Consider the following 12,225-nt stretch of genomic DNA (forward strand, 5'->3'; position numbering starts at 1 on the left):
CGCCGCGTCGTCGGGGGGTGCGGTGGGGTGGAGGGTGCGCCGTGTCGTGGGGGGGTGACGCGGGGTGGGCTAAGTCGAGCGGGGTTTTTGGAGGCGTGGCGGGGTCGTGTGGATGGAGCGGGGTTTTTCGAGGTGGGGTGCGGGGGGGATGCGCCGCGTCGAGGGGGGGTGCGGTGGGGTGTGCCGTGACGCGGGGTGGGGTGGTGTGGATGCAGCGGGTTTTTCGAGGTGGGGTGGGGTGGTGTGGATGCAGCGGGTTTTCCGAGGTGGGGTGCGCGGGGGCGTCGTGGGGGGGTGACGCGGGGTGGGGTGGGTCGAGCGGGGTTTTTCGAGGTGGGGTGCGGGGGGGGCGTCGTGAGGGGGTGCGCCGTGTCATGGGGGAGTGACGCGGGGTTGGGGTGGTCAAGCGGGGTTTTTGGAGGAGAGGTGGGGTGCTGTGGAGGGAGCGGGGTTTTTCGAGGTGGGGTGCGGGGGGGCGTCGTGGGGGGTGACGCGGGGTGGGGGTGGTCGAGCGGGGTTTTGGGAGGAGAGGTGGGGTGCTGTGGAGGGAGCGCGGTTTTTCGAGGTGGGGTGCGGGGGGGCGTCGTGGGGGGGTGCGCCGTGTCGTGGGGGGGAGACGCGGGGTGGCGTTGGTCGAGCGGGGTTTTTGGAGGAGAGGTGGGGTGCTGTGGACGGAGCGCGGTTTTTCGAGGTGGGGTGGGGCGAGGGGGCGTCGTGGGGGGGTGCCGTGGGGTGGGGGGTGCGCCGTGACGCGGGGTGGGGTGGGTCGAGCGCGGTTTTTTGGAGGCGTGGCGGGGTGGTGTGGAGGGAGCGGGGTTTTTCGAGGTGGGGTGCGGGGGGGGCGTCGTGGGGGGGTGCGCCGTGTCATGGGGGAGTGACGCGGGGTTGGGGTGGTCAAGCGGGGTTTTTGGAGGAGAGGTGGGGTGCTATGGAGGGAGCGGGGTTTTTCGAGGTGGGGTGCGGGGGGGCGTCGTGGGGGGTGACGCGGGGTTTTTCGAGGTGGGGTGGGGTGGGGGGGTTGCGCCGTGTCGTGGGGGAGTGACGCGGGGTTGGGGTGGTCAAGCGGGGTTTTTGGAGGAGAGGTGGGGTGCTATGGAGGGAGCGGGGTTTTTCGAGGTGGGGTGCGGGGGGGCGTCGTGGGGGGTGACGCGGGGTTTTTCGAGGTGGGGTGGGGTGGGGGGGTGCGCCGTGTTGTGGGGGAGTGACGCGGGGTTGGGGTGGTCAAGCGGGGTTTTTGGAGGAGAGGTGGGGTGCTGTGGAGGGAGCGGGGTTTTTCGAGGTGGGGTGCGGGGGGGCGTCGTGGGGGGTGACGCGGGGTGGGGGTGGTCGAGCGGGGTTTTTGGAGGAGAGGTGGGGTGCTGTGGAGGGAGCGCGGTTTTTCGAGGTGGGGTGCGAGGGGGCGTCGTGGGGGGTGCGCCGTGTCGTGGGGGGGAGACGCGGGGTGGGGTGGGTCGAGCGGGGTTTTCAGAGGCGTGGTGGTGTGGCGTGGAGGGAGCGGGGTTTTTCGAGGTGGGGTGCGGGGGGGGGGGCGTCGTGGGGGGGTGCGGTGGGGTGGGGGGGTGCGCCGTGTCGTGGGGGGGTGACGCGGGGTGGGGTGGGTCGAGCGGGGTTTGTTGAGGTGGGGTGCGGGGGCGGGGGGGATATGCGCCGCGTCGTGGGGGGGTGCGGTGGGGTGGGGGGGTGCGCCGTGTCCTGGGGGAGTGACGCGGGGTTGGGTGGGTCGAGTGGGGTTTTTCGAGGTGGGGTGCGGGGGGGGGGGGGGATATGCGCCGCGTCATGGGGGGGTGCGGTGGGGTGTGGGGGGTGTGCCGTGTCGTGGGGGGCTGACGCGAGGTGGGGTGGGTCGAGCGGGGTTTTCGGAGGCGTGGTGGGGTGGTATGGAGGCAGCGGGGTTTTTCGAGGTGGGGTGCGGGGCGTCGTCGTTGGGGGGTGCGGTGGGGTGGGGGGTGCGCCGTGTCGTGGGTGGGAGACGCGGGGTGGGGTGGGTCGAGCGGGGTTTTCGGAGGCGTGGTGGTGTGGCGTGGATGGAGCGGGGTTTTTCGAGGTGGGGTGCGGGGGGGGGGCGTCGTGGGGGGGTGCGGTGGGGTGGGGGGGTGCGCCGTGTCGTGGGGGGGTGACGCGGGGTGGGGTGGGTCGAGCGGGGTTTTTCGAGGTGGGGTGCGGGGGGGGGGGGATATGCGCCGCGTCGTGGGGGGGTGCGGTGGGGTGGGGGGGTGCGCCGTGTCCTGGGGGAGTGACGCGGGGTTGGGTGGGTCGAGTGGGGTTTTTCGAGGTGGCGTGCGGGGGGGGGGGATATGCGCCGCGTCGTGGGGGGGTGCGGTGGGGTGTGGGGGGTGTGCCGTGTCGTGGGGGGCTGACACGAGGTGGGGTGGGTCGAGCGGGGTTTTCCGAGGCGTGGTGGGGTGGTATGGAGGGAGCGGGGTTTTTCGAGGTGGGGTGCGGGGCGGCGTCGTTGGGGGGTGCGGTGGGGTGGGGGGTGCGCCATGTTGTGGGGGGGTGACGCGGGGTGGGGTGGGTCGAGCGGGGTTTTCGGAGGCGTGGTGGTGTGGCGTGGATGGAGCGGGGTTTTTCGAGGTGGGGTGCGTAGGGGGCGTCGTGGGGGGGTGCGGTGGGGTGGGGGGGTGCGCCGTGTCGTGGGGGGGTGACGCGGGGTGGGGTGGGTCGAGCGGGGTTTTTCGAGGTGGGGTGCGGGGGGGGGGGGGGGGGGGGGATAGGCGCCGCGTCGTGGGGGGGTGCGGTGGGGTGGGGGGGTGCGTCGTGTCCTGGGGGAGTGACGCGGGGTTGGGTGGGTCGAGTGGGGTTTTTCGAGGTGGGGTGCGGGGGGGGGGGGGATATGCGCCGCGTCGTGGGGGGGTGCGGTGGGGTGTGGGGGGTGTGCCGTCTCGTGGGGGGCTGACGCGAGGTGGGGTGGTATGGAGGGAGCGGGGTTTTTCGAGGTGGGGTGTGGGGCGGCGTCGTTGGGGGGTGCGGTGGGGTGGGGGGTGCGCCATGTCGTGGGGGGGTGACGCGGGGTGGGGTGGGTCGAGCGGGGTTTTCGGAGGCATTTGTGGTGTGGCGTGGAGGGAGCGGGGTTTTTCGAGGTGGGGTGCGGGGGGGGGGCGTCGTGGGGGGGTGCGGTGGGGTGGGGGGGTGTGCCGTGTCATGGGGGTGACGTGGGGTTGGGTTGGGTGGGGGAGTGACGAGGGGGGAAGGGGCGAAATTTGGAGGGGGGGCGAATTTTTGGGGCGGGGGGGGAGGGGTGGGGTGGTGTGTGTTGAGGGGGGGGCGAAATTTCGAGGGGGGGAAGGGGAGGGGTGGTGTGGTGTGGTGTGTGTTGAGGGGGGGGGGGGAGGGGTGGTGTGGTGTGGTGTGGTGTGTGTTGAGGGGGGGGGGGGGGGGGGGGACTTTTTTTGGGGGGGGGAGGGGTGGTGTGGTGTTGGGTGGTGTGTGTTGAGGGGGGGGGGGCGAATTTTTGGCGGGGGGGGGGGGAGGGGTGGGGTAATGTGTGTTGAGGGGTGGGCGAAATTTGGAGGGGGGGAAGGGGAGGGGTGGTGTGGTGTGTGTTGAGGGGGGGGGGGGATTTTTGAGAGGGGGGGGAGGGGTGGTGTGGTGTGTGTTGAGGGGGGGGGGGGAAAGGGTGGGGAGGTGTGTATTGAGGGGGGGGGGGCGAATTTGGGGGGGGGAAGGGGCGAAATTTGGAGGGGGGGCGAATTTTTGGGGCGGGGGGGAGGGGTGGGGTGGTGTGTGTTGAGGGGGGGGCGAAATTTCGAGGGGGGGGAAGGGGAGGGGTGGTGTGGTGTGTGTTGAGGGGGGGGGAGGGGTGGTGTGGTGTGTGTTGAGGGGGTGGGTGGGGTGGTGTGTGTTGAGGGGGGGGGGGGGGGGGGGCGAATTTTGGAGGGGGGGGGAGGGGTGGTGTGGTGTGGTGTGTGTTGAGGGGGGGGGCCAATTTTTGGGGGGGGGGGGGGGGGGGGCAAAATTTGGAGGGGGGGGGGGGGAGGGGTGGTGTGGTGTGGTGTGTGCTGAGGGGGGGGGGGGGATTTTGAGGGGGGGGGGGAGGGGTGGTGTGGTGTGTGTTGAGGGGGGGGCGGGGAATTTTTGAGGGGGGGGGGAGGGGTTGTGTGGTGTGTGTTGGGGGGGGGGGGTGGGGTGGTGTGTTGGGGGGGGGGGGGGGGGGAGGGGTGGTGTGGTGTGTGTTGGGGGGGGGGGGGGGGGGGGATTTTTGAGGGGGCAGGGAGGGGTGGTGTGGTGTTTGTTGAGGGGGGGGGGGTGGGGAGGTGTGTATTGAGGGGGGGGGGCGCGAATTTTTGGGGGGGGGTGGGAGGGGTGGTTTGTGTTGGGGGCGGGGGGGGGGGGGGGGGGGGGAGGGGGTGTGTGGTGTGGTGTGTGTTGAGGGGGGTGGCCGAATTTTTGGGGGGGGGGGGGGGGTGCGGTGGTGTGTGTTGGGGGGGGGGGGGGCGAATTTTTTGGGGGCGGGGGGGGGAGGGGTGGGGTGGTGTGTGTTGAGGGGGGGGCGAAATTTGGAGGGGGGGAAGGGGAGGGGTGGTGTGGTGTGGTGTGTGTTGAGGGGGGGGGGATTTTTGAGGGAGGGGGAGGGGTGGTGTGGTGTGGTGTGTGTTGGAGGGGGGGGGGGAATTTTTGAGGGGGGGGAGGCGTGGTGTGGGGTGGTGTGTGTTGAGGGGGGGGGGCGAATTTTTGGGGGGGGAAGGGGCGAAATTTGGACGGGGGGGGCGAATTTTGGGGGGGGGGGGGGGGAGGGGTGGTGTGTGTTGAGGGGGGGGGCCAATTTTTTGGGGGGGGGGGCAAAATTTGGAGGGGGGGGGGGGAGGGGTGGTGTGGTGTGGTGTGTGTTGGGGGGGGGGATTTTTGAGGGGGGGGGGGGGGGGGGAGGGGTGGTGTTTTGTGTGTTGAGGGGGGGGGGGGGATTTTTGAGGGGGGGGGAGGGGTGGTGTGGTGTGTGTTGAGGGGGGGGGGGATGTGGTGGTGTGTGTTGGGGGGGGGGGGAATTTTTGGGGGGGGGGAGGGGAGGTGTGGGGTGGGGTGGGGTGGTGTGTGTTGAGGGGGGTGGGGGGCGAATTTTGGAGGGGGGGGGTGGTGTGGTGTGGTGTGTGTTGAGGGGGGGGCCAATTTTTTGGGGGGGGGGGAGGGGTGGTGTGGTGTGGTGTGGTGTGTTTTGAGGGGGGGGGGCAGGGGTGGTGTTTTGTGTGTTGAGGGGGGGGGGGGGGGGAATTTTTGAGGGGGGGGGAGGGGTGGTGAGGTGTGTGTTGGGGGGGGGGGGTGGGGTGGTGTGTGTTGGGGGGGGGGATTTTTGGGGGGGGGGAGGGGTGGTGTGGGGTGGTGTGTGTTGAGGGGGGTGGGGGGGGGAGGGGTGGTGTGGTGTGGTGTGTGTTGAGGGAGGGGGGGGGGGGGCGAATTTTTGGGGGGGAGAAGGGGCGAAATTTGGAGGGGGGGGGGAGGGGTGGGGTGGTGTGTGTTGAGGGGGGGGCGAAATTTGGAGGGGGGGAAGGGGAGGGGTGGTGTGGTGTGGTGTGGTGTGGTGTGGTGTGTGTTGAGGGGGGGGGGGGGGAAGGGTGGGGAGGTGTGTATTGAGGGGGGGGGGGGGGGGGGGGGGGGGCGAATTTTTGGGGGGGGGGGAGGGGTGGTGTGTGTTGGGGGCGGGGGGGGGGGGGAAGGGTGGGGAGGTGTGTATTGAGGGGGGGGGGGGGGGGGGGCGAATTTTGGGGGGGGGGGAGGGGTGGTGTGGTGTTGTGTGGTGTGTGTTGAGGGGGGTGGCCGAATTTTTTTGGGGAGAGGGGTGGTGTGGTGTGTGTTGAGGGGGGGGGGTGGGGTGGTGTGTGTTGGGGGGGGGGGGGGGGGGGGGGGGGGCGAATTTTGGAGGGGGGGGGAGGGGTGGTGTGGTGTGGTGTGTGTTGAGGGGGGTGGCCGATTTTTTTGGGGGGGGGGGGGGGGTGGAGTGGTGTGTGTTGGGGGGGGGGGGGGCGAATTTTTTGGGGGCGGGGGGGGGGGAAGGGGTGGTGTGGTGTGTGTTGAGGGGGGGGGGGGGGGGGGAGGGGTGGTGTGGTGTGTGTTTGGGGGGGGGGGGTGGGGTGGTGTGTGTTGAGGGGGGAGGGGTGGGAAATTTTTGGGGGGGGGGGGCGAATTTTGGAGGGGGGGGGGGGGGGGGGAGCGGTGGTGTGGTGTGGTGTGTGTTGAGGGGGGGGGGCGAATTTTTGGGGCGGGGGGGGAGGGGTGGGGTGGTGTGTGTTGAGGGGGGGGCGAAATTTCGAGGGGGGGAAGGGAAGGGGTGGTGTGGTGTGTGTTGAGGGGGGGGGGATTTTTGAGGGGGGGGGGGAGGGGTGGTGTGGTGTGTGTTGAGGGGGGGGGGGGGATTTTTGAGGGGGGGGGGAGGGGTGGTGTGGTGTGTGTTGAGGGGGTGGCGGGGAATTTTTGAGGGGGGGGGGAGGGGTTGTGTGGTGTGTGTTGTGGGGGGGGGGGGGGGTGGGGTGGTGTGTGTTGAGGGGGGCGGGGGGGGGGATTTTTTTGGGGGGGGGGGGGGGGGGGAGGGGTGGTGTGTGTTGAGGGGGGGGGGGATTTTTGAGGGGGGGGAGGGGTGGTGTGGTGTGTGTTGAGGGGGGGGCGGGGAATTTTTGAGGGGGGGGGGAGGGGTTGTGTGGTGTGTGTTGTGGGGGGGGGGGGGGTGGGGTGGTGTGTGTTGAGGGGGGCGGGGGGGGGATTTTTTGGGGGGGGGGGGAGAGGGGTGGTGTGGTGTGGTGTGTGTTGAGGGGGGGGGGGGGGATTTTTGAGGGGGGGGGAGGGGTGGTGTGGTGTGTGTTGAGGGGGGGGCGGGGAATTTTTGAGGGGGGGGGAGGGGTTGTGTGGTGTGTGTTGTGGGGGGGGGGGGGGGGGTGGGGTGGTGTGTGTTTAGGGGGGCGGGGGGGGGGATTTTTTTGGGGGGGGGGGGGGGGGGGGGGGAGGGGTGGTGTGGTGTGGTGTGTGTGTGGGGGGGGGGGAGGGGTGGTGTGGTGTTTGTTGAGGGGGGGGGGGGGGGGGGGGGGCGCGAATTTTTGGGGGGGGGGGGAGGGGTGGTTTGTGTTGGGGGCGGGGGGGGGGGGGGGGGGGGGGCGCAAATTTTGGAGGGGGGGGAGGGGGTGTCTGGTGTGGTGTGTGTTGAGGGGGGTGGCCGAATTTTTGGCCGGGGGGGGGGGGGGGTGGGGTGGTGTGTGTTGGGGGGGGGGGGGCGAATTTTTTGGGGGCGGGGGGGGGAGGGGTGGGGTGGTGTGTGTTGAGGGGTGGGCGAAATTTGGAGGGGGGGAAGGGGAGGGGTGGTGTGGTGTGGTGTGGTGTGTGTTGAGGGGGGGGATTTTTGAGGGGGGGGGAGGGGTGGTGTGGTGTGGTGTGTGTTGAGGGGGGGGGGGAATTTTTGAGGGGGGGGAGGCGTCGTGTGGGGTGGTGTGGTGTGGTGTGTGTTGAGGGGGGGGGGAAGGGGCGAAATTTGGACGGGGGGGGGCGAATTTTTGGGGGGGGGGGGGGAGGGGTGGGGTGGTGTGTGTTGAGGGGAAGGCGAAATTTGGAGGGGGGAAGGGGAGGGTTGGTGTGGTGTGGTGTGGTGTGTGTTGAGGTGGGGGGGGGATTTTGAGGGGGGGGATTTTGAGGGGGGGGGGGGGGAATTTTGGAGGGGGGGGGGGGGGGTGTGGTGTGGTGTGTGTTGAGGGGGGGGGCCAATTTTTTGGGGGGGGGGGCAAAATTTGGAGGGGGGGGGAGGTGTGGTGTGGTGTGGTGTGGTGTGTGTTGGGGGGGGGGGGATTTTTGAGGGGGGGGGGGAGGGGTGGTGTTTTGTGTGTTGAGGGGGGGGGGATTTTTGAGGGGGGGGGAGGGGTGGTGTGGTGTGTGTTGAGGGGGGGGGATGTGGTGGTGTGTGTTGGGGGGGGGGGGGGGAATTTTTTGGGGGGGGGGGAGGGGAGGTGTGGGGTGGTGTGTGTTGAGGGGGGTGGGGGGTGAATTTTTGAGGGGGGGGGAGGGGTGGTGTGGTGTGGTGTGTGTTGAGGGGGGGGGGGCAAAATTTGGAGGGGGGGGGAGGGGTGGTGTGGTGTGGTGTGTTTTGAGGGGGGGGGGGGGGGAGGGGTGGTGTTTTGTGTGTTGAGGGGGGGGGGGAATTTTTTAGGGGGGGGGGAGGGGTGGTGTGGTGTGTGTTGGGGGGGGGGGGGGGGTGGGGTGGTGTGTGTTGAGGGGGGGGGGGATTTTTGGGGGGGGGGGGAGGGGTGGTGTGGGTTAGTGTGTGTTGAGGGGGGTGGGGGGGGGAGGGGTGGTGTGGTGTGGTGTGTGTTGAGGGGGGGGGGGGGGGGGGGGGGGAATTTTTGGGGGGGAGAAGGGGCGAAATTTGGAGGGGGGGGGAGGGGTGGGGTTGTGTGTGTTGAGGGGGGGGCGAAATTTGGAGGGGGGGAAGGGGAGGGGTGGTGTGGTGTGGTGTGGTGTGGTGTGTGTTGAGGGGGGGGGGGAAGGGTGGGGAGGTGTGTATTGGGGGGGGGGACGAATTTTTGGGGGGGGGGGGGGAGGGGTGGTGTGTGTTGGGGGCGGGGGGGGGGGGGGGCGAATTTTGGGGGGGGGGGGGGGGGGGGAGGGGTGGTGTGGTGTGGTGTGGTGTGTGTTGAGGGGGGTGGCCGAATTTTTTGGGGGGGGGGGGGGGGGGTGGGGTGGTGTGTGTTGGGGGGGGGGCGAATTTTTTGGGGGCGGGGGGGGGGGGGAGGGGTGGGGTGGTGTGTTTTGAGGGGGGGGGCGAAATTTGGAGGGGGGAAGGGGAGGGGTGGTGTGGTGTGTGTTGAGGGGGGGGATTTTTGAGGGGGGGGAGGGTGGTGTGGTGTGTGTTGACATGACGACGCGACGTGCTCCCCTCCCCTTAACACACCCACCCACCCACCATGACGCCCGCTCAAAAATTCTGCCCCCCTCCCCCCCCCCCCTCTCAACACACACCACACCACCCCTCCCCCCCCCCACCCCCCCTCAAAAATTCGCCCCCCCCCCCTCCCCCCTCCCCCCCTTCAAAATTCGGCCCCTCTCTACACACACCAACCCCCCCCCCCCCCCCCCCTCAAAAATTCGGCCCCCCCCCTCCCCCCCCCCACCCCCCCTCAAAATTTCGGGCCCCCCCCCACCTTCAAAATTCGGCGCCCCCCCCCCCCCCCCCTCCAAAATTCGGCCCCCCCTCCCCCCCTCAACACGCCATGTCGCGAGGCGCCCTCCCCCCCCCCCCAAGGAAAATTTCGGGCTTTGTAGGTATGCCTTGCCGTTGGAGCCGAAAACACCTATGAGGGGGGATAAGCGCACAAACCATTGTAACCAACATTTTCTTCTCGCATTGCCTAGGTGTTCCCCCTCCACCCGGGCCTTGCGCCAACATAACACGAATGCTATTTCTTGCAATCGCAAAGTCTTCTTGCAATCTACTTTCTTTCAAAGCAAAGTGCCTTCTTGTAAGCTAAAGGTGGGAAAGACCGCGGGGGATCACGGTGAGAACCGTGGGTGACGAACGCAAAGTTGGGAATTGCATGCTACGCACGCATTGTGCGTTACACTTGGTATCAGAGCTCAACTCGCGTGAGGGCTAGTCCTTCAACAGGTGTGAGGAAGATTTTGGAAAGCTAGCAAGTTGCGGTTCATCAACATGGGTGGACGCAACAAGAATAAGAGTGGAATTCGAGATGACCGAGATGAAATCTCGGTGGCCCTTGGAATCGGAGCAAGCAGACCTCAACTGGTGATTGGGGAAGGATACGCAACGGAGCATGAGAATGAAATAGATGCTGCTATGCACGAAGAAGAGGAGCCACGGCGCGAGCTAGACCAAATGGATGCCATGCGAGAAATGATGAAGGACTTGCTGGCTACCATGCTACCCAAAGCACTAGGGAAGGCTCAAGCCGAGACGGACCACGATGGTGAGATTCATCGGAGACGCAGAAGGAAAGAAAAGAAGGAACGGGATGACTCCTCATCCGATGATATGGGAAAGTACAAGCCTCAAGCACCAGAGAAATACAAAGGTGAGAGGGACTCAGTCAGCCTAAACCGATGGATAAGAGAGGTGGACGGCTACATGAAGTTACTCAAGGTGTCAAGCAAGAGAAGAGGATTGGTGGCAGCACAGTTACTAGAGGGTGATGCCTCGAAGTGGCTGATGTATGAGGAAGAGCAGTTTGGCAGGAAACTAACATGGGAGGAGTTGCAGAGAAGCATGAAGGAATACTTTGTGCCAAAGAATGAACCATTCAAAGTCAGAGACGAATGGAGAAACTTGAGGCAGAATGCGGGCCGAATGAGAGACTATGTGCAAAAGTATAGGTCTCTAATGCTGCAGCTACCCGACATGGATGTAACCACCAAACTGCATGGTTTTCTGTATGGAATGCAACCATGGGCTAGAAGAGAGATAGAAAAGCAGGAACCGGGAAGTGTGCTGGAGGCTATGACAATGGCTGAAAGACTCACTGATTTCGATGGCAGACAAGGAGGGGCAGGGCGTGGGGCTCCGCAAGGAGGCAACACCGCTCAGTCCAACTCGACATGGGGAAATAGGCAAAACCAGGGATCTTACCAAAACAACACGCAAGGGAACAGTGGATGGAATGGCAAGCAACCCCTCCAACTGGAGTACACGGAGACTCGGTCCGAGACAACCCCAGCCAATAGTTCTGCTAGTTCCAGACCAACCACATATGGGGTCGGCCGAGGGAACAACTCGAACAGAGGAGGATATGGAGGAGGAGGTAGAATGGGGCAAGGAAGAGGAGGCCCCTTAGCTTGTCATAATTGTGGAGGTCCGCACTTCGCAAGGGATTGTCCGAGGGGAGCAGCTTCTTCAAGTGGCTCCAGATTCGCGTATGCTCAAGCGGAAGCAGAAGGATCAAGATCGACAGTCCAAATAACTGAGATAGAAGAGGAAGAGAAGGAGTGGGAATCTAAGGCAAAGGCAGGAGCAGTGGGGGCCAAGCCTCCAGCAACTATGCCAACCTTTATTCCTAGCATATGCAACATGTTTGTTCAGGCTGAGTTGGGGAACCATCCCCAGGTGATGATGGTGGACACAGGGGCCACTCACAACTTCATATCTCCTCAGGTAGCATCCCGGCTAGGTGTGAAGCCAATAAGAGCCGAGGGTCTTGAGGTATCATTTGTGCAAGGAAAATACAAATACTGCGAGTTAGCCAAAGGCGTCCCAGTTCAAATTGGGCAATGGCAGGCAAATCTGGATTTTATAGTGGTGCCTATGGATGATTTTGAAGGTATATTAGGCATGGATTGGATAGACAACCATGTCGTGCAAATACTGGGCATGAAAAAGAATAAAATTTACTTGCAAGCACCGCAGTCGGTGGTCTGGGTGCCATACTTTCGCACTAAAAGCAAGAGTCACAACAAGTCACCGGCGGGCAATGCAGTGGACGCTAGATTGGTGGTGACAAAGGTGCAGAATGTGAACAGCTCAGAAAAAGAAAGTCCTGCAAAGGTGTGGGTGCAAAAAGCAACGACAAAGGAGCAACCGGAAGAAGTACAATTGGAGAGAGAAAAAGGGATGGAAACAGTGGCAGAAAAAGCCACAGAAAAGAGTCAAGAAACACAAGTGGGAGCCCCATGTCCTATGGAGATTACGGCCAAGCAGCTAGAAAAAGAATTGAAGCATGGGGGACAATTGAGGCTATGTATGATGAGGCTCATTGAAGAAGAACCAGTGATTCAACAAATCATCTGGACAATAGGTGACGAAAGGGTCAGGGAAGTTCTGGACAAGTTCCAAGATGTCATGCCCGACAAGCTGCCGATCGGGTTGCCGCCTCGCAGGAGTGTTGATCACCGAATCGAGCTCTTACCAGGAGTGCAACCACCAGCCAGGCCAGCTTACAGGATGACGGGAACGGAGCTAGTGGAATTGAAGAAACAGCTAGGAGAAATGGAGGCATCAGGCCACATTCAACCTAGTAGATCACCCTATGGAGCTCCAGTCCTATTTGTCAAGAAAAAGGATGGGTCTCTTCGTCTGTGTACAGATTACAGAGCTCTCAATAAAGCTACAGTGAGGAATAGGTACCCTGTGCCAGTGGTAGATGAACTGCTGGATCGGCTGCAAGGAGCCCGTTACTTCAGCAGAATCGACTTGAGGTCAGGGTATCACCAAATTAGAATAGCAGAAGGGGACGAGGTGAAGACGGCTTTCAGAAGCCGATACGGGAGCTACGAATGGTTGGTCATGCCAGAAGGGCTCACTAATGCACCAGC

This window comes from Lygodium microphyllum, chromosome 17 (assembly GCF_053477565.2).
Source record: "Lygodium microphyllum isolate KBCC chromosome 17, Lygodium_microphyllum_v1.1.10, whole genome shotgun sequence".
In the NCBI taxonomy this organism is placed as follows: Eukaryota; Viridiplantae; Streptophyta; class Polypodiopsida; order Schizaeales; family Lygodiaceae; genus Lygodium; species Lygodium microphyllum.